The 27,613-nt window shown below is 51.4% G+C and overlaps 1 protein-coding gene across 6 annotated transcripts in view; it reads left to right on the top strand.

The window, feature by feature from the left end:
* The window catches only part of RAP1GAP2 (RAP1 GTPase activating protein 2), a 218,189-nt gene that overhangs the window by 86,344 nt on the left and 104,232 nt on the right, over positions 1–27,613 (top strand). The window lies entirely within an intron of this gene.

Below are 27,613 nucleotides of genomic sequence, written 5' to 3'. Positions count from 1 at the left end.
TCTCAGGTGTATGAAATGCATACCAGGTATATGAAAAGGCTTCAGGTTATATTGAACTATGACACTTGAGCGCATTGTCGTTATTTTGTAAGGTAGGGACTGGATAGGTCTCTCGGGCAGCTGGGCTTCTTTCGAACACCAGGCCTTAGCCGGGGGTGGGGTGCCCGTGGGGGACTGTGGAGCCTTAGTTGGGGGAGGGGTCTGTCCTCTCAGGCTTCAGATAAGCTGAAAGGTCTCTTGGCTGCTCTCCTCACTAATTAGAACAGAAATTCCTGCTCCTTTATGAGAACGGGAAGGTCTGGGCTGGAGCCTGGGTTACCCGTGCCATCTGTATTTTAATAGAGCATTTATTTTAATAAGATATTTAATCTGAGATGCAAAGGCAGAAACAGTATGTAAATCAAGAGGTAACTGAAACAGGCTGTTTGAAAACTCTATCTGCAAATGTGCCAGAAAGGACTTTTGAGTGTGACCTCAGCAAAGACCAGTTACTGATAGCTGAGAAGGTCCCCCAGGGGCACAGCTGCGCGGAGCAGGTCACAGGCTGTAGTGCAAGCGATGGGAACAAGGCCACCTGGCTTCCCCGTCTCAGGTCCTCTGACCTCTCCCCGCTTCTGGAAGGTGCTGCCACCCCCTCTGCAACATCGCCTTCTCTTTCTCCTCCGTAAATGCAAATGCAGGCGGCAGTCCTGTTTCTGAATGAGTTGGGTTCCAGACATTCATTCGTGCTGTTCCAGTTCACGTCCGTCACTATACGTGGAGCACCGGATGAGTACCAGGCCCTGGAAGACAGGGTCCAGGAGGAGAATGAGACACACTCCCTGCCTCTCGCAGTCTGTGTTCTCAAAGGAGAGACCAGACATGTAGTGTGAACCCAAGACCGGAGATGGTGGGTGCTGGAGAAGAGGTGCCTGGTGCCCTGGAGGCCACCTGAGGAAGGCTTCATGGAGTTGGTGTTTGAGGTGGGCCATGGAGCCTGGACAAGATTTCTGAAGGGGGTGGTGAAGTGGGGAAGTACATTCTAGTTAAATAGGATATGTAAGCAAAGGAGTGGAGGTAGGATGAGCAGGGGACATGCTCAGAACCCAGTTGGACTGTGGTGTGGATTTCATGTTGGGGAATAGTGGGAAATGAGGCTGTCAGGGTCACCTGAGTCCATTTTGTGGTTGGTGCCGAGTGTTGGGGAGAGAAGGGCAGGTTAGGCAATGGGAGGCTTCTATGCTCTGGGCCTCCCCCAAACCCACGTGGCAGTTTGGTACCCCAGTTAGCATAGAAAAGCAGAATCAGCATTACGGTTGAAATAGAGTTCTGTAATATTTGTTTTATGGCAATCTGTTTAGTCAGGGGTTTGGAGCTAGAGAGTCTTTGTATTGGAGGAGAGGTGGGTGGTGCCTCCAAAATGACTCTTTTGCTGGGCCATTGAGCTGAATTAGTCAGGGATCTTTTGGTTTCAAGTGACAGACCCCCATTCCAATTAACCTAAAGGAAAAAAAGAAATGTATTGGTTTAGGTCAACTGGAAAGTTCAAGGGAGCACAGATTCAGGAATGGCTGGACCCATGGCTCCAGTGGTGTCCTTGGGCACCAGTTTTCTTTCTCTGTCTCTAGGCTATGTTTTTCTTTGAGTTGGCTTCGTCCTCAGGTTATCCACACAGTTGGATGATGGCCGCTTCAAGCTTACATTCTCCCAGTTTAGCAACACCAGTAGGAAGAGCAAACCTCTTTCCCAATAATTTCAGCCGGAGTCCCAAGGATGACCTGCTGGATACAGTGGGTCGTGTGCCCACCCCTGACTTTGGCCAGAGGGATAGGATACACGGATTAGCCAGGTCTGGGTCTTGTGCTCACTCTTGGTTCCAGAGATGGAGTTGCTTGGGCCGAGACAATAGGAGGGGTGGGTCACCTAAGGAAAGTTGGTGTGTTGCTATCAGAAGGTGAGGGGATGGAAGCAGGGCAGGAACAACCCGACAGCTGTCCACTCTCCTGGCCCTGGTATTTTAGCTGGTGGTGGCCTTGGTTCAGTCTTCGCTGGAGGCTGCAGGCATCTCTTGATGCCTCCTTCCAGCTCTGCACGTGAGGTGTTCGCTCTTCTCCCCTGATCCAGCATATTGGATGCGGCCTTAGTAAACATGCTCCCTGGGCCACCTTTTCCCCGAGTCCATCCTGAACTTTGAGGCAGTCAGACGTGTGACTGTGCTAGACAGTCCCGGAGGACTGTCCCGGAGGACAGCCAGGCCTCCCTCAGGGTTGGCCCTCAGCTCTGGGGTCGGATCGTGCTTTCAGTCCTCTTTTGCTGATGTTCAGTGGAGCCCGGTTGCTTCTCAACCCGGAAAGTCTGGATTCCTTGCATACAGATTGCCACTCCCTCCAGCCGTGTAGCCAGTAGGTGCTCTTGGTCACAAGGCCCCCGGCTAAGAGTGATCCATCCCCCTGTTGGAGGCCCAGGCCCAGCAGAGGTCTCAGGTGTAGGAGACGTAGGGACTTCTAGGTAACAAGGATGTAACTGCAGGAGGGCAGAGAGGGGCAGCCAGAAGCCTCACGGAAAAACCCAGGGAAGCAACACCCTATGTGATCCTCGATGCATAAGGGTGTTCCAACTGTGACCCTCAGTTTCCCTATCTGTGAAATGGGACTAGAACTAATGAATGATTGTCACGTGTTCTTTAATGGAATTATCTGTGTGAACAAACATCTTGTTCGGCAGTTCCATTCCTAGGTATATGCCCCAAAGAATTGAAAGCAGGCACTCAAACAGATATGGCGAACCCACGTTTATAGCAGCGTTAGTCACAGTAGCCAAAAGCGGAAACCACCTAAGTGTCCTTCTGCTGATGAATATATAAACAAAAGGTGGTATATCCGTACAATGGAATATTATTCAGCTATAAAATGGACCGGAATTCTGATACGACATGGAGGAACCTTGAAAACATTATGCTGAGTTAACTAAGCGAGACACAAAAGGACAGAGATTGTATGATTCCACTTATACGAGGTACTTGGAATAGGTGAGTTCATAGAGACAGAAAGTAGGATAGAGGTTACCAGGGGTTGGGGGCTGGGATGGGGAGAGTTATTGCTCGATGGATACAGAGCTTCTGTTAAGGATTCTGGAAAAAGTTCTGGAAACGGAGAGCGGTGATGGCTGCACGGGACTGAATCGCACACTGAAAATTGGCTACCATGGTAAAAGCAAAAAAAAATCTTATGCAGGACCCTAAAATGTAGCACAGATAAAAGAGAATATTTCCCTGGGTGGAGATGGGGTAGGCAGGTGGAGGTGTCTCTAGTCCCATTTCTGTGAAAACCGAGATGTGTGTGGAGCCAGAGTGCCTGGGGGACTCCAGGGAAGGGACAGCACTTCCTCCCCTAACAGTCCATGTTCTAAAGTTGGAGGTCAGAACAAGGCCACTGTCCTGCCCAAGCCTCACTCCCCACTGATTGTCTTGTGGTGCTGGGGAAGTTCAGCCCAGGGCGCAGGCGCCGGAGGGACTGGGCCACCTCACGCGAGCTCTCCTTGTAGTCCTGAGGTCGACAGCTCAGGGATGGGCGTTTGCCTCTGCGTTATGGGGCTCTCCTTGGAGGCTGAGGGGACCAGGGGTGGGTGGAGACTAGGTGGGGGGTGCTCAGCATGAGCTGAGTAGGAAGAAAGGAGCCTTGGCTCTGTGCTGACCTTGGGCCACAGCCCAGAGCCCATGGCCACACTGTGGAGGGCTGGGGTTTGTGCGCACAAAGCAGCCTGAGATGGGCAGCAGCCACCCCAGGGGGCGCTGACCATGCAGAACAGACGTCTCTGCTGTTCCTGACCGTGGCACGTGCTCGGAACCTGCTAGGAGTGCTCTCTGGGCTGCTTCTTGCCGATCTGATTTTTTAAAGAAACGTTTATTATATTTTTAAAATCCATGTTCCTTGCAGAAAAATTGGAAAACACAGAAAAGTACAAAGACTAAAATAAAACTCATCTGCAATCCCAGATGGGGGAATTGCAGAGATAACCACTATTAACATTTAATGTATTTTCTTTGGTCTTTTTTCATATCCAAACACATACCCTTCCACATGGTATATTTACATCTGCATCTACTCTGTTTCTCTCTATTATAACACAATTGGGATTATACTTTATACACAGTGTATTAGTCAGGACTCCTGAGGGCAAGTGACAGAAGCCCAGGTTGAATTAACTAAACAAGATCGGAGGATTTAATTGGCCGGCATAACCTATTTGTGGAAACGGCCTCAGGAACAGCTGAATCCAGGACCATGAACAATCTTCTTCTCTGTCGCTTGTGTCTGTCTCTGTGTTGGCTTCATTCTCTTGGGCCACCTCTCCCCATGATATTGAAACCACGGTTGCAGACCACTGCGGCTTTGCATTTTAATCCCTTTTCCTCCAGAGAGGGAAAAATAGCTCCTTTCCACCAATTCCAGTTAGACAGATCCCAAGGAGGAGTTCTGATTGGCTTGGACTATGTGCCCATCTCTGCATCCGTCCCTGTATGGGGGTGAGGGTGGGGAATGATGATGGCCCCGCCTGAGTCTAGGGATCATTCCTGTGGCCATTGTGGGTATTGTACCTACAAGAGTCCTTTTCGGTGGGAGAGGATCAGATCCCTGAAGTAGGGGTGGGGAGTTTTAGTACTAGAGCAAGGGATAAGAGTGAGTTGGGCAGGTAAAGTGATAGACAAAAGCTGCTTTGGCATTGGTTCCAGACACAAGGGCTAGCACAGTGTGTGGGGTGAGCATGTGGGCCCTCTTTCTTTTCTTTCTTTTTTTGGGGGGCCGTGCCGCCTGGCACGTGGGATCTTAGTTCCCCGACCAGCGATCGAACCTGCGTTCCCTGCAGTGGAAGGGCAGAGTCTTAACCACTGGACTGCCAGGGGAGTCCTGGCCCTCTTTTTCTTTTTCTTTTTGGCTGCGTTGGGTCTTTGTTGCTGCGCGCGGGCTTTCTCTAGAGTTGCAGCGAGTGGGGGCTACTCTACGTTGGGGTGCGCGGGCTTTTCATTGCGGTGGCTTGTCTTGTTGCGGAGCACGGGCTGTAGGTGTGCGGGCTTCAGTAGCTGTGGCGCGCGTGGGCTCTAGAGCATAGGCTCAGTTGCTCCGCAGCATGTGGGATCTTCCCAGACCAGGGATCCAACCCGTGTCCCCTGCATTGGCAGACGGATTCTTAACTACTGCGCCACCAGGGAAGTCCCCGGCCCTCTTTCTTGTACCAGTTTAATGGGAGATCAATGGGTACCATCCTATAAGCAGCACAGTCTGGCAACTTGTCATCATTATGCATGCATATGCCCTTTGACCCAGGGAACCACTTTGGGGGATTTATCCAGCATGTATATTTCCACACTTGTGGAATGGTGTAGTACAAGGTCAATTCACCACAATGTTATTTGAAATAGCAAAACATTGGAAACAACCAAATGCCTAGCGGTAGAGAACTGGTTACCTAAATTATTTCAAATTCATGCCACGGGCTACTGTATTACTTAAAAAAGAATGGTGAAGCTTTCTATGTAGTGACAGAAAGTTCTTCCAAGATATTTTGAGTAAAGAAAGCAAGGTGCAGAGTGGAATGTATAATATATTAACTTTTGTGTAAAAAAAAAAAAGGGGAAAATAGGACTCCATCTTTGTATTGGTTTATATTTGCATAAAGATGCTGCAGAAGGATGTGTAAAAACTATTTCATGGGCCAGGTGGGAACTGCACAGACTGGGACAAGGGTAAGACGAGGCCTTTCACTGTATACCTTCTAATAATTGTTGGCTTTTGGACTACACGAATGTATCACTCATTCAAAAATCAACAGGTCAGTTTCCTTTGGGGGTGATGAAAAAGTTCTGGAACTAAAACCTTCCTGGTGGTCATGGTTGGACAACATTGTGAATATACCTAAAGCTACTGAATTGTATACTTTAAAATGGTCAGTATGGTAAATTTTATGTTATGTATGTTTTATCACAACTAAAAAATGTGCAAAAAGTCAACAGACCAAAAAAAAAAAAAAAAAAGTGGAAGAAACCGAAAAAACATGGTATGAGGGTCCTGGGGTCGGTTGCCTGGGTTTAAATCCTGACTTTGCTACTTCCTAGTTTTATGATTGGATAGATAAATTACTTAATTTTTTGGAGAATTAGTTTAGTCATTTATAAAGGGTGGATAATAAAAGACTGTATCCTGAGAACTGGATGAGAGGTGAAGGATTTAGCTGGGGAATCATAGGCCTCCCTGTGGGTTAGCTGTCCAGAAAGATGAGGATTGTCAGGGCGGCCTGAGTTGTCTCCCTCCTTCTGGCTAGCTGGGACATTTGCATTTTAATGGAGACTCTTAAAGACTGAAAACAATCAAGACTCCAAGGGAGGAATGGTTGGAATTTCAGAAAAATTTATAGTTCCCAACTGGGGAAAGCGAGGTCTTTTCATTTCCTGGGCAGAGTTAAACTTTTCCCTTGTCCTCACCTGTGGCCCCAGATGGATGTGTTGAAAGTAGCAGAGGTGGGCTAGGAGAAAGGAGAGAGGAGAGCTGAGGATCAGACCCAAGACTGACAGAGCTTGAGCCAAGCCTAAGGTTTGAATCTGGAGAAAATGAGACAGCCCGTCACTCAACCAAGAAATCGTGTCACCCCGCCACCCCCCCACCCCAATCGCATGTCCACCTCCAGCTACTGCCCCTGGCTCTGCTCCCCACCACAGTGGCTGCTCTGGTTACCAAATCCAGGGGTTACCTTTGGGCTCTCACCTTAGTCATTTGACACTGCTTAATACTCCCTCCTTCTTAAAATGCTTTCTTCGTTTTGCACATGAAAACACCCTCCTGCTTTCCCTCCATCTCCTGGCTTGTCTATCTCAGTCTTACCCTCCTTCTCCTATGTGGACATGTGTCTGGGCTGATCCCTCAGTGATCTCCACTTATATGTCTGAAAGACATTCCAAACTGAACACATCCAAAGTGGAATCCCTGGTCTCTGTCTCTCCCCCCTCCCCCAAACTCATCCCTCCTGTAGCCTTCCCTGTCTCAGTTACTTAGGCCAAATTCCTTCATTTCTCTACATTGTCCTTATCCCACCCTCCGCCCCCATCCAATCCATCAGCAAATCCTGTTGGCTCTGCCTTCATTCTCCATCCAGAGTTGGACCACTTCCCACCACCTCCACAACGTCAGTCTAGTCCAAATCCATCATCAGCTCTCACCTGGGTTATTGAGGTAACATTTTAACTGGCCTCCCTGCTCTCAGTCTTTGCCCTCTTGCAGTCTGTGCTCAACCCTGCAGCCAGAATGATCCTCTGAATCCATAAGTCAGATCACATCTCTGTTCTGCTTACAACCCTCCCTCCCATGGCTTCCCATTTCTCTGCAGTAAAAGCCAAAGTTCTTACCATGCCACAGGCCTTACATGATCTGCCCACTGTGGTTTCTCTCCCCTCAGCTCCTATTCTTTTCTCATTGCTCACTCTGCATCAACCACGCCAGCCTCCTTGCTATTCCTTGACCCACTAAGCTATGCTCCTACCTCAGGGCCTTTGTACTTGCTGTTCCTTCTGCCTGGAATGCTTTTCCCCCAGATATTCTCATGGAATGCTCCCTCGCTTCCTTCAGGTCTTCCCTCAGATGACAGCTTCTCACTGAAGTCTCCTCTTGGTGACCCTATTTAAATTTGCAAACGTTTTCCTGCTTTCTTTTTCTTTGGAACATCTGTCACCCCTTGATGAACCTCATATTTAGAGCTTTTACATCATTCGATATTTATTATCTCTTTTTCTCCACTAGGATATAAGCTCCACGAGGGCAGGGCTTTTCATCTGTTTTGTTCACTGTTCTCTTTCCGATGCCTAGAACAGTGCCTGGCGCATAGGAGATACTCAATAAAAATGCAGTGAATGGATGCATGACCTTCGGTCTTCATAATGAGGGGAACCCGGTGCCATTTCACGGCCTTATGTAGGGGACTCCTTTGATCAGATTTACGTTTCAAAGGGTCACTCTGTCTCCTGGGGGAGAAGGTATCAGAGTGGGGCAAGAGTGGGGCTACAGAGATTGGTTAGGAAGATGTCAGTGGCTTGAAGGTGATGGTGGAGGGGGATGGAAGGATGTGGATGGACTTGAGAGAATCGGAGGAGGCAGAATGAAAGGATTGTTGACCATTAGAGCTGCGCTTCCTAGATTTTAATGTGCACACAAGTCACCTGGGCGTCTTGTTGAAATGTAGCTTCCTCTGCCCTATGATCCAGCAGTCCCACTCCTGGGCATATATCAGGAGAAAAACATGGTTCGAAAGGATACAGGCACCCCAGTGTTCATTGCGGCATTGTTTACAATAGCCAAGACATGGAAGCCACCTAAATGTCCATCGACAGATGACTGGATAAAGAAGATGTGATACATATATACAATGGAATATTACTCAGCCATTAAAAAGAATGAAATAATGCCATTTGCAGCAACATGGATGGACCTGGAGATTATCATACTAAATGAAGTAAGTCAGACGGAGAAAGACGAATCTCCTATGTTGTGGCTTGTGTGTGGAATCTAAAAAAAACAATGATACAAATGAACTTATTTACAAAACAGAAACGGACTCACAGACTTAGAGAATGAACTTGTGGTTGCCGGGGATGGGGGGAAGGGTGGGGAGAAGGGATAGACTGGGAGTTTGGGATTGACATGTACACACTGCTATATTTAAAATTAAACGCCTTTCCATAAAAAAAAAAAAAAAAAAGAAATGCAGTTTCCCATTGGTGGGTCTGGGGTGGGCCCTAGAACCTGCATTTTCAATGAGCTTCCAGGTGATGCCCCTGCTGCAGGTCCATGGATTCACCTTGGGGTTGGCTGTCAGGCATAAGGCAGGAGGAAGAGTCAGGAGTGCTCGGGGCCTTTCATAGGGAGACAGAACCCAGCAGGAAGAATAGGTCGGGGGAAGTGTTGAGGTCACTTTTGGACACTTTGAGGTGCTGAGATCCGAGAGGAGGTTCCAGCTGGCAGTGGGATCTGACTCTCAGAGGAGAGGCCCGAGCTGGAGGCAGAAAAGGGGGTCATCACAGGGACGGCAAAGGCAGCCCCGGCGTGGGTGAGGCTGAGTGGGGAGAGGGTGCACTGAGGTGGGGGGCAGGGCTGCAGGGAGCCCTCTCCCTCCCTGGGAGATCCAGGGAAGGGCCTTGGTTAAGACACCCGACCGGACACTGAGCGTGGGACAGGTGTTTTCGTCACTGGGCTCATTCAGTGCCACCCTGACCTCGCTGGTTCAACAGCCCCACAAAGAAAATGGCAAGGCGGCCAGCCTGAGGGCACAGGAGGGAAGCCAGACAACTCTGGTTCTCATGGAGGCGGGACATTCTCCAGTTTTGGTGCTGCTGTCCCAGGGGGCCTGTCCTGGAGCATTTGGGTGTCCCTGCTGCCTGGAGCCCCATTGTGGACTCGGGCAAACCTGGGCGCAGATCCCACTTCACCCCTTGGTAGCTGGGTAACCTTGGGCGAGGCACTCCACCTCTTTGGACTTTGGTTTTCTCATCTGTATGATTGGGGTGGTAACAGTGGTGGTTGTGAGGGTCAGTGAGATGGTGTGTCTAGCACGCGGAACCCAGAGGCTGGCGCTGGCCAGTGCTCAGCAAAATTATAATTATCTCCAGAGGGTGTGGCAGAGTCAGGATGGGCACTGGCCTTGCCCACTCCCTCCCTGCCTGCCCTCTGCATGCGCTGGGCATGGCTTCACCTCCAAGCACTTCTCACATGGAAGGGGCCCTGCTTCCTCCTTGGTCCCTCCCCTCGGCTTGAACCCAGTCAGATCAGTCCCCGTGATCTCTCTTGCTTTGAATCCCACTCCTGTTGGTGCCCATGCATTCAAGCTGGTCTCTTGTCCATTCACTTTTCCCTTCTGAGCTGCCCTCCCTGGGGGCAGCATAATTGTCTGTCTGTCCATCCATGTCCCCCATTACATATCAGTCCTGGAGCCTGGGTAGGGGCTGAGGATCCAGCAGGGATGAGGCAGGCCTGATCACTGCCCTTTTGCAGTTCATAGTCTGGCGGGTGGAGCTGGGGAGCTGGGGAGAATGGGTGAGGGGCTGACTTGATGGGAGCCGTCAAGGGCTGAACTGGCAGCTCTGAGGGCAGTGAAGCCTATCCTGAGCTCCCCGGCTTGTGGGGAGAGCACTTCCTGTCCGCAGGCCACTGGGATGTTAGGGCAACCGCTGCCGCTCCGCAAGGGGATGCTTTGCTTAAAGGTTTCCTCCATTCTTTTTTTTTTTTTTTTTTTTTTTTGCGGTACGCGGGCCTCTCACTGTTGTGGCCTCTCCCGTTGCGGAGCACAGGCTCCGGCCGCGCAGGCTCAGCGGCCATGGCTCACGGGCCCAGCCGCTCCGCGGCATGTGGGATCTTCCCGGCCCGGGGCACGAACCCGTGTCCCCTGCATCGGCAGGCAGTCTCTCAACCACTGCGCCACCAGGGAAGCCCGGTTTCCTCCATTCTTGCCACTTCTTCCCAGAAAGACCTGGCCCAGCCCTTTGTGTGGTTCCACTGATGTTCCCACCACAAGCCTCAGCTCTGGGTGCCCCCGCCCTCGCCTGCTGGGGCTTCTTCAGCTCTGTGGCCTTTTAACTGATGGATTTTGGCCGTTATGGGGAGGGAAGTGTCTTCCATCTAGAAGCTTCTAAAAGCTTCCATTTTCTCTCTTCCCCCTCTCTCCACCCTGTCTTTCTTTTCTTCCTCTTTTTTCATCCTCTGCCCTGTCCCCTTGCCCCACCCCCAATCCCCGTTCTGTAAATTTGTAAAACAAACACATAAAAAAAAACCAAACTCATTTACCTATTCCATCTGCAGCTCAGAGCAGGATAAAGCTGCCGCCTCCCTTGGGAGTTGGCTTTTGAGCTTCGGGCGTTAGTCAGCTCTGTTCCTGGGGCGATTGGCGGAGAATCCCAGGGCCCTGCCATGTGGCCTGGGGCCTCGTCAGCCAGGCCTCAGAGGCTCTGACCCAGATAGGCGGGTGGATGGCCCTTTCACTCTGCTCTGTGCGCACCTTCTGATCTGGAGAGGGACCCAGAAAGGACAGGCAGGGGACTGGGAGGCGTCAGCCAGCCTTTTGAGCGATAGCAAAGCTAGGACAGGCTACTGCAGTCACCCCTGGTCTGTGTGGACCCTGGGCTCCTTGTCAGACCTGGCCTCTGCCTGCTGTCCTCTCCCAAGGGAGAGCTGGGGCTACAGGAATGATTTGCAGGGGGCCACCTCCACCTGATGGCTTGCGCTCCTGGCCGAGGCGGACAGCACGCGTGCTGCCTCAAAAAGGACACGGCCAGACAGGAATTCATTGTTCAGCGCTGTTGGAGGTGCGGAGGGTGAGCGGTAGCTCAGGCTGTGGTTCCTGGAAGCCTGCCTGGAGTTTGCACTGCGAGTGAGGACCATCCTTACCTGGCGGGACCCTGGCTGAGCAGGGAAAACCAGGTGTAGTGATTTCCGTGCTTTGCTGAGGAAAGGCAGAGGTGGGAGAGATCAGAGGGGACGCAGCCGCCCTTTCCTTCATTCTTTCCTTCGCTCATTCACTCCACACATAAACAGGAGAGCTCAGCCCACAAACCTTGAGTCATTCTTGAGTTTGAGTTCTGGTCTCTCCATTAACTCGCTGTGAGTTCTTTAGGAAATCATCCCTCCTTCTCCAGGCCTCAGCTGACTCATCTATATATAAGACGGAAACATCACGCCAAACCGTGATCTTCCCCAAACCGTGCTTGGCAGAGAAGGTGATGATAAACGTCGTCAGTGCAAATTGTTATATGAACGTAAGGTCTTAGTGTTAACAGACAGTTCTGAGGGTCTGCAGTGCTGCCCTGGGCCCTGTGTGCTCTATGGAAGTGGCCAAGACAGTTCCCGTCCTCAGATCACTTACAGCTTAGTCTGCGAGTGGATTCACTTCTTGGAGGATCTTTCATTTCTTGGAAAGTTCTCATCGTGCTTCCTCCTGGGGTACTGACCCGTCGTAGCCCTCAAGCTCTTCAATTCATTCAACAGATAGTTACCGAGCGCCCAGAGGAGTCGGCTGATGCGTGGGGGGCAGGTTGGAGGCCAGCAAAGGGCCCTGGTGCCCCACTGAGTCTTTTCTTTTTTTAATTTATTTTTGGCTGCATTGGGTCCTTGTTGCCGCCCGTGGGCTTTCTCTAGTTGCGGCGAGCGGGGGCTACTCTTTGTGGCGGTGCGTGGGCTTCTCACCCGCGGTGGCTTCTCCTGCTGCCGAGCATGGGCTTTAAGCGCGCGGGCTCAGTAGTTGTGGCTCATGGGCTTAGTTGCTCCTCGGCGGATGGGATCTTCCCAGACCAGGGCTCCAACCCATGTCCCCTGCATTGGCAGGCGGATTCTTAACCACTGCGCCACCAGGGAAGTCCCGCCCCACTGAGTCTTGCAGCTGTGCCCGGCTCCTCTAGCAGAAAGAGCCGTGTCCTCTCCCCCTACTTGCTTCTCCCACCCCATCATACACACTGCGTTCCAGCAGTGCCTATTTATCAGATGATTTTCTGGCTGGCCCAGGAGTGGCCTCTTCCTGTCTCTCTTTGGTCTACTCCTTGGGACAGGGAGATCTGGGAAAGGACAGCAGAGGTCCTGGGCAGGGGCCCTTACTTCTCAGTGGCCCCAGCTGTCTGTCGAGGCTGACTTCATGCCTCCTGGGGAGAATAAGGCCATGTCCATGGACAGACCCTTCTAGCATTATTGATGTTGATGTATCATCTTGTCACTTAAGTGCCCAGGGCAGCTGGAAATGATTCAGCAGGAAAGCTGAAACAGCAGCCTTTTCTCAGCCCTGATTCCCTGTGGCAGGTGCTGGGTCTGCTCCCTGGGGCTTCGCCTGCTCTGGTTTGATGGGTTGCATCAGAAGAGCAGAAAGCAGATGTGGCAGGGCCCCTCCCTGCCCCCAGTCCACTTCATGAGATGCCTCTGGATCCTCTGAATTTGCTCCCAATGAGTTTCTATTAATATTTACGATAAAATGTGAAAATCAGAATTAGAATGATAGGCTCTCACTCGTGGTGTCCTTTGAAACAATCCAGAATAGATTATTTGTATTTAAAGGGATAGTTTTTAGGTACTTAGCAAATGAAAAGTAACTTTCTCTTAAAAAAATACTCATCCCAGGCCCCTTTCCCAGCAGCATTGCTTTTGGACCCCAGGTTGTTGTAGGAGGGAACTTCAAGGCTCTTGAACTACTCTTTTCCCAGCAGAATGTTTAATGAATGATCCCAGTGCCCTAGCTGCCAGCTCTCAGAGGCCAGGGCTGCAGGGCTGCAGAGCTGAGTACCAGGATTGACGCTGAGGCCACCAAAGCAGGAGTATAACAGAGGGGAGCCATCTAGAACTTGCCCGCCAGGGCCCCTTAGAATCCCAGCTTTGCTACTTACTTGCTGTTGGACCTTCCACAAGTCACTTAACCTCTCTGAGTCTCAGTTTCTTCATCTGTAAAATGACAGAATAATTCTGTATCTACCCCATAGGGTTGTTGAAAAGATGAAATGAAATAATGCATGTAAAGAGCTTCACGTAGTACTAAATACATCTTAGCTGGTATGATGAGGATGACAGTGATGATGAAAGATGCTTCTTTTACGTCCACTCTCCATGTCCAGAGGAGTAATCCAAGCTCGGAAGCAGAATCAGTTACCAGGGAATGACATGAGCTTAGTAACAGATCAAACTGGTGGGGAATGGGTTAACTGTGTCCCAGACTCTTGAACAGGGCACTGAGGTCAGTTGAAGCCAGAACAGTGAATAGACCAGATTGTAGTGGAGATAGCAGCCTCCTGCCCCATGCTGCTCTAACTTAGCCCTCTAGGTCTGAAGGTCTATGAGTTTCTCATTTTCTTATTCTGAACTCTTACTGAGTTCATTCAGTGCCAGCTGCTATGCTGGGAATGGGCCGGTGGGCAGGGTACATGTTAGAGACCTGTGAAGGGGCCAGACAGAGGTGGCTTCTGTTCTCACTGATTCAGGAGGTGGGCCTGGCCTGGGAAGTAGGTTTTTGCTCATCACTTGGGGCTCTTGGTTATCCAGGGGTGCTCCAGGCTGCCAAGCCCTTCTTCTGAACCTTCCAGTCATAGAATACTGCAAGGATCACACCCAGATTCCGGGATGCTGCTGGAGTCTCTCACAATTATCCTTCCTTTCCTAGTGTCCACTAGAGAGAAGCCAGTGCTGGGAGGAGGCAAGAGGTTTGATTTTGCTGGGTTTGGTTCATCTGCTTGGGTTCTGTAGGCAGGGTCAGAGCATGTTGTTGGTAAGATGAGATTGTAGCCCTCGCTCCTGTGGGCTGAGTCAGCTATGGTTGATTTCTTGGCCGCAGGGGGATCCCCCTTGTCCTGGACATTCATCTCCCAGTGGTGCAAGAATGAGGGTGGGCCATGTGCCCTGTCTCGGTCCTGGAAAACAGCTCCAAGCATTTGTCTTTCTAATGAGTGAAATTTTCAGATAGGGAATGACATTATTAATTGAAAAGATCAGACATACTTACCCTGAAATGCTATGATCTCTCCCCACTGAGACTATCATTTAGTTTGAACCAATGATGAAAATCCTCAATCTGGTATATCACCAAGTAATAACTTATTCGGAAGAGTTAAGAATTAAGAGGCAGAGTCTTGGAGTGATAGTTTAACTGGGAGGCTGGTTTGCTCTGTGATAGGGTGACTCCTAATGCCAACAGACTGTTGGGTGGCTTCTTAGCATGGATGGTTTAAAACACCCCCGTGTTGGGCACTCTGGAGGTGGGATTGGGGGGTGCTCCTTCCTTCCCAGGCTTTACCAGGAATTCATCCAAGACCTGGGGCCACTTAATGTGCAGTGTATCCTTCCACTAGCACCATTTTTGTTGTTGTTGTTCAATAGTCCATGTTTACTTATTATAACTGTGTAAATAGTATTTATATTTGAGCCAAAGAGGGTGCTATAATTGTGTTTCCCTTCTTGTATAACCTTTTATTTTTCCTAGAGTTAATGAGCAACTCATGTTTCCCCCATTAGTGCAGTTTTCTATATACCTATCTTTATTTTTCTCTTACTATTTTAATTTATTCTACCATAATTCCTTTAATAGCTTTTCTTCCCCCACCCCAAAGCTTATGGCCGCTGCATATCCTGTCAGTTCTACTCTTTCTAACAGGAGACCTCACTTCCAGAGCTTTCTAGCTTCTGCTGGATTGATTGCTGCTTTTTAACAGTAGCCTTCCAAGAAAGGGTGCAAGGTGGTAAATTTTGGGGGGCTTTTGCATGTTTCAGAATGTCTTTGTTCTACTCTCACAGTTGCTTGATAGTTTGCCTGGGTATAAAATGTTAGGTTGAAAATAATTTTCCTTCAGAGTTTTGAAGGTATTATATCATTGTTTATACTCGATTCTATAATTGCTGTTGAAAAGTCTGATGATATGCTGATTTACATCCCTTTGTCTATGGTGTGTTTCTGTATTTCCTTTCTGGAATTGTTGATGATTTTTCATTTACCTAGGCATTCTGAAATTCCCTGACAATGTTTGGGGTGGATCCTTTGTCATTTACTGTGCTGGGTGCTCAGTGGACCCAGAGACTCAGGTCCTTCCTTCAGTTCTCAGAAGTGTTCTTGTACTGATTCTCTGATAAATTTCTCCTGTGAAGGTGAAACAACAACCATTTTATTATGCTCAGACTCTGTGTGTTAGGATTTTCGGTAGTGCACATTGGTGATGGATGGCTTATCTCTGCTCCACTATGTTTGAGACCTCATCTTGGGTGGCTCAGATGGCTGGAGACGGTTGGGATGCTCAGCTGGGGCCATATGTCTGGGGCCTTGGTTCTGGCTTGGTTCCTCGGTTCTTCGCATGTGCTGGGGGTGAAATGTCCAAGATGGTTTCTTCACTTGTATGGACTGAGATGTCTGGGACATCTGAGAGCTGGCTGGGTGTCTCTCCATGCAACCTCTCCATGCGTTAGCCATAGCACGGCCATCTCAGTATAGTCAAACTTCTTACATGCTGGCTTGCTTTCCCTAGAGCAAATGTTCCTAGAGATAGAGGTGGAACCTTCAAGGGTTCCTATGACTCAGCCTTGGAAGTTAAGTAATATTATTTCTTTCCCATTCTGTCCGTCAAAACTGAGTCACAGGGCCAGCCCAGATTCAAGGCGGCAGCAGGGACGGTACAAGTGCATCAATACCAAGAGATATACTCACTGGGAGGCCACCTTTGGAGACTAGCTACCACAGCTCCCCTCTCTCTTCTCTATTACCTCTTTCTGGAAACTTTATTGGTCAGATATTGGATCCCCTGATGTTTTTACCTTTTCTCTTTCATTTTCCATATTTTTATCTTTTTGTCCTACTTTTTGGGAGACTTCCTCAGCTTAGCCTTCCAATCATATTTCTCTTTTCTGAGATCTCTTTCTTTCCTGATCATTCCATTTTTACAGTGTTCTCTCCTTGTGTTGTGCATGTAAAATCTTGTCTTATATCTGAGGCCATATTACTTCATAGTATATTTTGAATTTTCCATTGGTTCCTTGCAGTGTCTGTTTCTTTCAGGTTCCTCTTGTTTATTTTGATGTCTCTTGCTTATGTTGGAGGCTTTCCTCAAATGTCTGGCCACCCTTTGCTGTCCCTCGGTCCTTAAGAGTGAGGTACTGGAAGTGGGTTGGGAGCCCTGTGTGCTTGGACTGGCGTGCACCTGGGGGTTTCCATGCAGGGTGATGATTGGGTAGTGAGCTGCCCTTTTCATTGGAGGAACCTAGACGTTGTCTTTTCTTAGGGATGGTCCAGTTTCTCGTGGTGGTGGTGGCGGTTGATGAGGTCATGTGGTTGGTGAGGAAGTGAAAGGTTGGGGGATAGGGTCCAAAGACTGAGTGTCTCAAGTATCAAACACTCCCCCAGGTCATCCATCCCCCATCCTTCTTCCAGGCACTTGTAATCTCTTCTAGGCTGAATTTTCTTCTTCCATTGCATTTGCTTGTGTCATTTCACACCTTTTTTTTTTTTTTTTTTTTTTTTTTTGCGGTATGCGGGCCTCCCACCGCCGCGGCTTCTCCCATTGCGGAGCATAGGTTCCGGACGCGCAGGCCCAGCGGCCATGGCTCACGGGCCCAGCCACTCCGCGGCATGCGGGATCCTTCCGGACCGGGGCACGATCCCGTGTCCCCTGCATCGGCAGGCGGACTCTCAACCACTGCGCCACCAGGGAAGCCCATTTCACACTTTTTTAAGGGGTTTCAGAAGAAGCAAAATAAATGCATGTGATCAGTCTCATATGTTCATCATAAAGGCTCAGCAGGCTTAAGAGTATATCTGTCTCTATCTCTATCTCTATATCCATATCCACATTTATATTCATCTCTCCTAAAGAAAGTGAGAAAGAACTGCTTAACAATTTTTTTTTTTTTTTTTTTTTTTTTTTTGCGGTACGCGGGCCCCTCACTGCTGCGGCCTCTCCCGTTGCGGAGCACAGGCTCCGGACGCGCAGGCTCAGCGGCCATGGCTCACGGGCCCAGCCGCTCTGCGGCATGTGGGATCTTCCCAGACCAGGGCACGAACCCGTGTCCCCTGCATCGGCAGGCGGACTCTCAACCACTGCACCACCAGGGAAGCCCAACAATTATTTTTTTATTTTTTTTTAGATGTTGGGGGTAGGAGTTTATTAATTAATTAATTTATTTTTGCTGTGTTGGGTCTTCGTTTCTATGCGAGGGCTTTCTCTAGTTGTGGCAAGCGGGGGCCACTCTTCATCACGGTGCGCGGACCTCTCACTATCGCGGCCTCTCTTGTTGCGGAGCACAAGCTCCAGACGCGCAGGCTCAGTAGTTGTGGCTCACAGGCCTAGTTGCTCCGCGGCATGTGGGATCCTCCCAGACCAGGGCTTGAACCTGTGTCCTCTGCATTAGCAGGCAGACTCTCAACCACTGCGCCACCAGGGAAGCCCAACAATTATTTTTTATTGTGATACACGTCCTATGTCCAAACTGAAGCGTGAAATGAGCACCCATCTACTTGCTATCCCGGTCAGGAAATCTGCGCAGGCTGGGAAAATGCTGATATTCTGTGTCTTTGTGACCCCGTGGCGTTATGGTTTTGATTCTGAAGCTGTCTGGGGCTGTGACCTTGTGAGCTGGCTGCCTTTGCTCTGACCGTGATGGAGCTCCCTCAATTGAGGCCAGGCGGTGCTAAGCAGAACCGCTGACCACGTGAGGGAAGCTGCTCACTCAGCAGTTTTCAAGCGATGCAGTACATTGGGGGCTGGATGACAGGCAGGTAGGCTATTTTCGCAGTCCTGTGGACATGGAGCCCCTTGGACAACGGGGTGACTTGCCCACCATCGCTTCCTTGGCACTTGCCCTTCGCGTGGCTTCCAGACTCCATCCGGGCGTGGTCCTCCCTCTCTCACCTCTTCTTACCTGCCCTGCTGAAGGCTTCTGTTCCTTTTTGCTTTTTCAGCCCTACCTGTTCTCCCTGGGGGCCTCCTTTCCTCTCATGGCCTCAGCTCCTGCCTCTGTTTTCCTTACGCCTGTGTCTCTGTTTAGGCTGCAGTTCTTTCCTGATCCCACCTGGGGACCCCAGGGCCTCCTGAGCTGCAACACATCCAGAATGAACGCTTTATCGTCTGCCTCTGCAAACCCAGTTCTCCTGCTTTGTCTGTGTCATGGTTGAAGCATCGCACAGTTTTCTGAAACCCTCATCTTTTCACGTTTTTGGCTGTCTCTTCCTCCTTTTCTCTTAGTCACCAAGTGCCCTTCATTTTGGCTATGAAATGCCTGATGGATCGGACCCTTTTCTCTCATTTTCGTGACCATAAGCAGAATGGGGCCCCTCCCATGCTGTTCCTCCCTTCGCCCCTCCCCTTCCAGTCACCGCGTCCTCCGCTCTGCTGCCTGGGGTCCTCCAGCAAAACCCTGCAGGTCAGCCACCTGCCTTCCACGTCCACGCCCCCCTTTGCCCATGAGACAGAGTTCAGCTTGCTCAGTGCCTGTTTCCCAAACCACCTTCAGCGCTTCCGTCGTGTCTGTGTGACACCTGTATCCGTTACTTAATAGTTTTCTTTAACTGGCTCAGTTTTAAAAACTTGAATGAACTCGTTTTAGAAGGTGACGGTGTGTCACTAGCATAAAGGGAAGATCAGGGTGGCCTGCCACACGTAGAAGATCAATAAGTGATTATTGCAATAAAGGGCACCCCAGATCACCTCAGGTGCCCGCAGGAAAGCGTGCCCCCCACTCTGGGAAAGTGCGATGTGGCTGCTTTTCCTGAGCGGGCTCTAGCTCTTCCCGGCAGGCAGGGTGGCACCGTGGTTAACATCGTGGACTGTGGAGCCAGACTGTATGGGTCCAAGCTTTGCTCTGCTACTTTCCTGCTGTGGGAACTTGGGCGAATAACTTAACCTCTCTGAGTGTCCGTTTCCCCATCTGTGAAGTGGGGTTAATGATATTGGCTGCAAAGGGTTGTTGTGAGTATGAAACGAGATAGGTTATGTGGGTCACTTCCAACAGTACCTAGTACATGAGAAGCCCTGAGGCTTCCTTGCTAGTTTTCTCTTTTCCTTTTTGAGAGCCTGTTAAGTGCCACGCCTGTGTTTCCTCTGCGGCCCCCTAGTGCTCCTTGCTTTCACTCCTCTGTGCCTCTGTTCAGCGCCTTTCCCCTTCCTCTTTCTCTCCCAGACAGATGCTGGCCTTTCCCTCCAGGTCTGGCTTAGCTCTCACCTCCTCGGTAACCTTAGCTGATCTCCCAAGGAGACCCGGCCCCCGCTTTATTCTTTATCTGTTTTAACCGATAACCCACAGTGCACACTTGGCAGGTGGGTCTTTCACGTGGGTGTGCTGGGCCTCCAGTATGGCTTCTGCAATTTCACTTCTCCCTCCCGGATTGTCTCCTCAGGGGCGTGTAAATAATCCTGACGTCACCGCGCATGCTAAGACACACAGCCCATCCTTGGTCCCCGAGGGCTCAAGCTTAAAGGGAGCTGGTGGCCAGTGTTCTCCTTTCAGATGCCGCTGTGGCCCTTGGGCCCGGCAGAGCTGGCTTTCTCATTGTGACTGGAAGGAACCATGCAAGCGGAGTCGGAGATCTTGGGGTTGAGGCCCAACTCTCCAGTTTTCTGACTCTGTGACCCTCAGGCCCACATGGAACCCCTCTGAGTCTCTGCTTCCTCATGTGTGAACCCTACGGCCTGAGTCAGTTCTAAAGCTTATGTGTTCAGTAACGGCGTATTTTCCTGGGAGTGTGGAGGTTTGCCCTTTTGGACAGGTTGGTCCATCACCTCTGAGTTGTAATGACGGAGGGAGGCTGTGTCCCCGCCGCCCAGGCAGGGGCCAGAGCTGGTTCTCATGGCTGGTTTGCCCTGTCGTGTGCTGCGCCTCCTTGAAACCTGCCCTTTCTCCCACCCCTGGCCCAGTTTAGGGATTCAGGGTCCTCCAGGGAAGGGCAGTGCCATCCTCCCCCTACACACCCAGAGAGACGCCGGCATGTTCTTTGTAGCTGCAGGCACGGAGCATCGCCCCGGCCTCCCCTTGGTCCCACGTGCTTTTCTGCGGCTGAGTTGCACCTGGCACACCTGCACAGCCGTAGACCCGTAGATCCCTGGGGCCCCTGCCCCACCTCTCCCCTCACACAGGGCCCCGGCACTCGTGCTGTATAAACGTTTGTCCATAAACCAGCCGTGCTTCCTCGGGTTCTTCCCGAGATGTCGTGACCTGCTCACCTCCCACGTTCATGCTGAGGTGACGGGAGAGCCACAGCTCTTCTCAGGAGGAGAAGAGAGAGGCTCACTGTGGGGTTTGGGCATCTGCCTCGGCCTCTTTGGGCCTCAATGTCCTCGTCACCAGGATCAGGCTGTCGGGTGGCTTCTATTGGTTTCTCCCGGCTCTGCTGGTCTTTGCGTCTGTGAACCCTGAGATTGGGTGGGCACGGTGGGGTGGGATTGGGTGGGCACGGTGGGGTGGGATTGGGGTTGCATTCCCTGGGGAGTTTTGCATCCTCGAAGGTCCAGAGCTGTGCTCTGAGTCTCCTGGATCCTCTTAGGGTGTGCATGGGAACGAGATGTGTCACCAGAGCCAGCCCTGCCAGGTGCGGACAGGTGAGCAGCACCTGCTCCTTCCCAACGGGCTCTCCAAGGGGGGCATCGGGGCTCAATCCCTCCACGTGTTGGAGCCTCTTATTCCTGAATCCCGTGCCCCCTTCCCTGCTTCCGTTCCTCCGCCCGTTCTGCTGGGCTGGCATCCTTCTCCCCTTCTACACTGGCCTCAGCAGAGTGTGGACAGTAATGTCTTCACCTCCACGTCTGGGCCCTTGGGGTTGGGATCAAGCCACGTGCACAAACGCAGGACCTGGTGGCCCACACACAGTGGCTGGACTCTCCTGTCTTAAGTATGTGGGCATCCAGGTTCCCTGGGATTTGAAGCCGTTCCTGCCTCCTCTCTGCTCTCTGATTGGCTTTCTGCCTTTGTGTCCCCGCCACCATGCCCATTCCCTCCAGCTTAGCTGACGGCAGCCTTGGCCATGACCATGGCGGCCAGGTATTATGTTTTGGCTGTGGACCGGGCACCGTGCCAAGTGCTTTACAGGCCTTATTCAGACCACCCAAGGAGGTGAGTATTATTATACCGTTTTACAGATGAGGAAGCTGAGGTGGGGAGAGGCGAAGTAACTTGGTCACGGTCACACAGCTAATCCGGGTTGGCACCGGAATTCAAATCCAGGTCTGTTGGACCAGAACTCCAGGGCTTTTGATCCACTGTACACACTGCCTGCCCGCCTCCCTCGAGGCTGGAGGCTGGCCCTCTACTCCAGCATCTGCCAGGCTGTCCTGCCATGATGGACAGAACTTCTCGGACATGTTTCCAACCACGGGGATGCCCCAGCACTGCTGGCTGCTGGAATGAGGGCTACGTGATTGTGCCTGTGGCCTTGGGTCTCTGTAGACAGCAAAGTGGATTCCTCTGGGCTGGGACCCCCCAGCCCATGCCCAGCCCGGTCCCTGCTCGTCCTTCCCCCTGGCCCGGCTTGCCCAATGACCACACAATTCTCTGCCACCACGAAAACTGTCTAAGACTCTAGTCATATTGAAGAGTTGAGCGCAATTTTCCGAGTCCAGTGCAGGGAGCAGGAGTTGGGGGTTAGCCTGCCCATCCTGCAGAGGGGAAAGCAGAGATAATAAGACTCTGAGGGTCCAGCTTGTCACGGCTAGAGCTGGTGGGAGCCAGTCCTGGCTTCTAATTCCCTTTTCTTCCCATCGTATCTCCTTCTTATGATGATTTCTCTGGAAGCTTTTTAATTTCATTTTGTTTTATTTTATTTCCTATCGTTTATGGTCTAGTTGGTTATGCAGGGTTTGGAAATGTGAAAAGTTGGAACTCCAAAACCCTCTCCTAAGTTCTTAAGTACTGTGCTGCAAGTACTTAAGAATGCTGGGGGTGGGGAAGAAAGGCACTGCTTTCAGCAGGTGGGATCAGTCAGGGAACCGTACTCAGCATCTTCAGCATCTCCAGAATGCGAGACCCTGCACACAGCCCGGGGCCACCAAAAGGCAGCCAGAGAAGAAAATTAAGCAGCAGGAATGGCAGAAATGGAGCCCATTCAGCCCCTTCATCCTTATTTCTTTCTAAAAAGTTGAGGTATAGGGCTTCCCTGGTGGTGCAGTGGTTGAGAGTCTGCCTGCCGATGCAGGGGACGTGGGTTCGTGCCCCGGTCCGGGAGGATCCCACATGCCGCGGAGCGGCTGGGCCCGTGAGCCATGGCCGCTGAGCCTGCGCGTCCGGAGCCTGTGCTCCGTGGCGGGAGAGGCCGCAACAGTGAGAGGCCCGGGTACCGCAAAAAAAAAAAAAAAAAAATTTGAGGTATGATTTACATACCATGAATTTCACCCTTTTAAAGTGTACGATTCAGTGGGGTTTAGTACATTCACAGAGCTGTGCCATCGCCACTGCATAGTTCCAGAACATTCTTATCACCTCCAAAAGGAGCCCCGGGCCCACGAGCAGACCCTCCCTGCCCCTTCTCCTTCTGCCCCCACCCCCAGGTAACCACTCATCTGCTTTCTGTCTTGGATTTGCCTATTCTGGACATTTCGTATAAATGGAATCATGTAATAGGTGGCCTTTTGTTTCTGGCTGTTGTCATTTAGCATGTTTTTGAGGTCCATCCATGTTGTAGCATGTATCAGTACTTCATCCCTTTTTATGGCTGAATAATATTCCACTGTGTGGAGGGACCGTGTTGATTATCCATCCATCGGTTGATGGCTGTTGTGATAATGTGTCTCGTTCCTTTTGGTTTGGTTTTCCTGGGAAGCTCTTCATAGCGGCCAGCTGTATGCGTTTCTCTAGCTTGGCTACTTGGAAAGCAAGAGAAAGCAGGGCCGAACGTGGCAGGGTGGCTGGGGAACTGGTGTAGTGGGAGATGCAGACAAGGGGAGTGTGTAGGTTTGGGAGAAACTCTGTGCCAGAGGGAGGGCTTAAACCTGGCCCCAGAGCCATCTGCTGTTACAGGGGATTTTTTCCTGTTGTTGATTATTAACCGATGGTTACGATCCTGACGGTAGATCCCCGGGGCTAGAACTGGTGCTTATTTGAGATGCCAGGAATGTTTTCAAAGACACGTAAACAGCCCTGGACCCTTGCTTCTCTCTTTCCACTTGGAAACCTGATCACCATTTTATGAGTTATAATAATAATGGTCTACATTTGTATAGGACTTTATATTTTATTTCACAGCCATTATGTTTAAATCCTCAGAACATTATCACCCCCATCTTTGCAGAGGAAGGAACTGGGACACAGAGAGGTGAGGTAACTTAACCAAGGTCACACAGTGGGGTAGCAAGTAGAGACAAACTTGAACGCAGGCATCTCTTGATTCTTAATATAGGTCCTTTTCATAGACATGTGGGAGAGATGATAGCTGCGATGACTTCAAATGGTCTGGGGCAGAGACACTGGAGGCTGGAGGCAAGGACCCTGGAGGCCTGGGTGCTGTACGTGGGGTCTTTGCCTGGAGGTCTGCCCAGTTCCCTGTGAACAGCCCCATCTGGGTGAATCATCCCCCGGCTTTCTCAGCTTCCTCTCCCGGCTCTTAGATCATTTCCTCCTGAGATTTACGTTTGGCTAAAGCCAGATAGGACCTCTCCCGGCCTCCCTGAGCCCTCCCAGCTGGGGAAGGAATCCCAGAGTAGAGAACCTCAGTGCCAGGCAGCTCTGGGGCAGAGGGAAGCTGAGTGGGCTGCGCCTCCAGGACCCCAGAGGCGGGAGGCTCTTCTGACCTGCTCATTCACACCTGCTCTTAACCACCCTTCTCTTTTAGCTGAGTGTGTAATCTCCCAGCTTCCCTCCTCTGCCTCTGTCACCAGCCCCTCTTCTTCTGGGTTCCTGGGTAGGTCTGGGACCCTGTGGCCTTAGAGCTGCCTGTGGGCTGGCTTGGCTCGAGAGGCAGTCTTCAACCTTAGTGCCATGACCCATGTCAAGATCACTGTGGGTTACAAGAAAGTCATTACCAATAAGAGGGAGGTTACCATTTCTGCTAATAATTTACCTTTTGCTTCTAATAAATTAGAGCAGATTCAAGGTTATCTCTGGAGATAATCATGTCACTTTCACCACTCGGTAAGTGTGATGTGTTTGGCTGAGAAAGGGCTAGAATTGCATTGAGCACCATGTTCTTACTCTGTCTTAGCACCAGCTGGTGGCTAGGCTGGGCCTGGCTGTCCCTGGGAGGGCGGCTCACACGCAGATGTCATTGGTTGTGAGCTCTGGGGCAGGGCGAGGTTGAGCCCAGCTGACCATAGCAGGGGTGGTGAGGCGGAAGCAGGGATTTCATCCTTTTGGGTTTCGGTCTTCCAATTACAAAGCCAAGGCTAGAACGTGGGATTTGGGCAGTGTATTTGTTTCCTAGGGCTGCTCTAACCAAGTACTAGAAACCAGGCAGCTTAAAACAACAGACATTTATTGTCTCAGTTCTGGAGGTGAGAAGTCCAAAATCAAGCTGTCAGTATGGCCATGCTCCTCTTGAAGGCTCCAGGGAAGAGTCTTCCTTGCCTCTTGTAGCTTCCGATGGTGGCCTGCAATCCTTGGCCTTCCTTGGTGCTCCAGGTGCATCATTCCAACCTCTGCCCCTGTTGTCACATGGCATTCTCCCTGTGTGTCTGTGTCTTCAGGTGGCCACCTTCTCCTCTTATAAGGACACTAGTCAGATTGAATTAAGGGGTCACCTTAATGACCATATCTTAACTTGGGTACATCTACGAAGACCCTATTTCCAAACGAGGTCACATTCACAGGTAGGTGAAGACTTCAAAATATCTTGGGACTTCCCTGGCGGTCCAGTTGTTAAGACTCTGTGCTTCCAACACAGGGGGTGCGGGTTCGATCCCTGGTCAGGGAGCTAAGATCCCAAATGCCGCACAGCGCAGCTAAAAAAAAAAAAGACTTCAAAATATCTTTAAGGCAGTTCATGATTCAATCCATAACAGGCAGTCAGCTCTTAAATAAGTACCTTTGGCTCCTAGGAGGGAGGACTGAAGTCCAGAGTAGGGTTTGGTGCCGTGTGGCCCATCCCCTCCCGTAAAGCCATTCCAAGCTATCTAGGTACCAAGGCAGGGTAGTTTCTGATTTGCGGCCATCGGTGTGCATGTGCTCTGGGTTCTGATCTTTTTGAGGGCAGTGGTCATGCCTTCTGCCCAGCCTGGTGTCCCCTCTGGAGTCTTGGACAGGGCCCTGGAGCTAGCAGGAGGCCGGTAGCCACTCGTGCTCCTTCCTGCTCCAGCACCTTCCGGGCTCCAAGCATCCTTTGGGAAATCATTCTGGCAGATGCCCCGTGCTCCCATGTGATAGCCCCCACCAGCTCCTGGAGACTGGTCCAGGGAGAACAGACTGGCTCAGGGGAGAGAGGCTTAGTCCACGAAGGGCTGGGTACGAGGGCCCTGTGCCTGGGACTCAGGGACCTTGGTCATAATCTCAGCTGCTCTGGTCCTGCGGGCGTGGACATCTTCCACCTTATGGAGAGAACCGGACAGTGTGACTGTGTATATGAGGGTCCCCCGACCACTGATATGAAAAATCTGCTGCCATTGCCCTCCTCCAGGGTTTGTGTTCCCAGAGAGCCAAGGCGGCTACTGGTCAAGTTTGCCCACAAGCCATCTCCAGGGGAGTAAGCCAGAGGTCCTCAGCTAACCCCACACAGTCCTGTAGACTCTGGGTGGGGGCTTGCCTCCCCTCCCTTCCCTGCATGGTTTTCCCTTCCAGGCTCCCAGACCCACCCAGGAACTGCCCTGCCCGTCCTCACCTCAGGGGACCTGAGAGTGATGCTCCCTTCTCTGAGCACCTTTCCTCCCTTCCTTTTCCATCATCATGAGTCCCGGGCTGCAGGCCCATTGAGGAGGAACAGTGCCTGCTTGGAAAGGGTAGAGTGGCTAGGGGAAGCAAGCTTGTTTCCACCCAGCTCTGTTGGATCCACAGGCAGGTGAGGGCCAGAGCAGCCGGACGTTACCCACAATGGTAACCTCCAAGGCCATAAGTGCAAGGGGAGGCTGGTGACTCTGACTGAGAAGTAGAAGGAGCTGCGTCCGTTCCTTTGTGTGTGACCACGTGTGTGCGCACGTCTTGAGTGTTGAGTCTTGACCCTTTGGTTCTTGTGTTAGTTAGTCTGGATCAGGAGGGAGGGGACCCCACTCTCCAGTCATCGGAGTGAGTCCAAGGTCCAGGAATAAAGGAGGAGGGAGGCAGATGGAGGTGCAGAAAGGGGGATTGGCAGGGTTGAGGTTAGTGGGGTCACGTGAATCCTTCCACCAAGCCAGACGGTCATGCAGCCTCCTTACCTGGCTCCCTGGAGGACAGGTGACAGGGACAGGCAGGGGCTGTGCCAGGGTAGCTGGGCCTGCCTGGGCTGAGGGGAGCCAGCCTGGGGTGGTGTCTGAGCCCCAGGGCCAGGGTTTCCTCCGGAAAGACGGTTCCCTCTGTAGGGAACATGGCTTCTCTCATGAAGGGGGGCTTGGGGTTGGAGCTGTCACCCCCATTGGCAGGACGTGGGCTGGAACAAAGTACAGAAGCATTCTCTCCAGGTGGCAGTGGGGGTCCTTCGGTCATTTCAGTGGGACCAGGTTGGGGGCTGACTCTTGGCTGCTTCTGGGTGGGGCTCTGGAGAAGCAAACAGTTGCAAAACTGGGGGCTTTGTGGCTCAGCCTGGTCTTCTTAGGCTCTTAATTCTGTTATCCTTGCCTCTCCCTCCTGTCCCAGGATAGAGCCAGGGCACGTCCTGGACACCAGAGTCCCTCGTGCGGAGACTCCCCCAGGTTCTGCCCAGCTGGCCCTGTGCGTGACCATCGCTCTGAAGGCTTTTCCGTGGCACACATTCTCCCTACTGATTGGACCGTACACTAGCACTCCCTGGTCACCAGCAAGGGCCAGATGGAAAGTGGGGAGTGTGTGAGAGCCGCGGACTTGTCGCAGTCGTGTTGTCATGGTGACGCAACTCTGTTTAGCTGCCTCTCCACGGTCCTAGCCCACATGGACTAAAATAAGTTTTACCTGCAGCACACACAGCAGGCAGCCCTGTCTTCCCAAAGTCTGACCAGGGTGCGCGCGCGCGCGCGTGTGTGTGTGTGTGTGTGTGTGTTTAGGGACAAAGCGGTCCCCCCAGGGAGGAGGAACTG

The sequence above is a fragment of the Pseudorca crassidens genome, chromosome 19 (assembly GCF_039906515.1).
Source record: "Pseudorca crassidens isolate mPseCra1 chromosome 19, mPseCra1.hap1, whole genome shotgun sequence".
Classification (NCBI taxonomy): domain Eukaryota; kingdom Metazoa; phylum Chordata; class Mammalia; order Artiodactyla; family Delphinidae; genus Pseudorca; species Pseudorca crassidens.
Note: the sequence above shows the minus strand (reverse complement) of the source record. Positions and strands in the feature narration are given on the sequence as shown.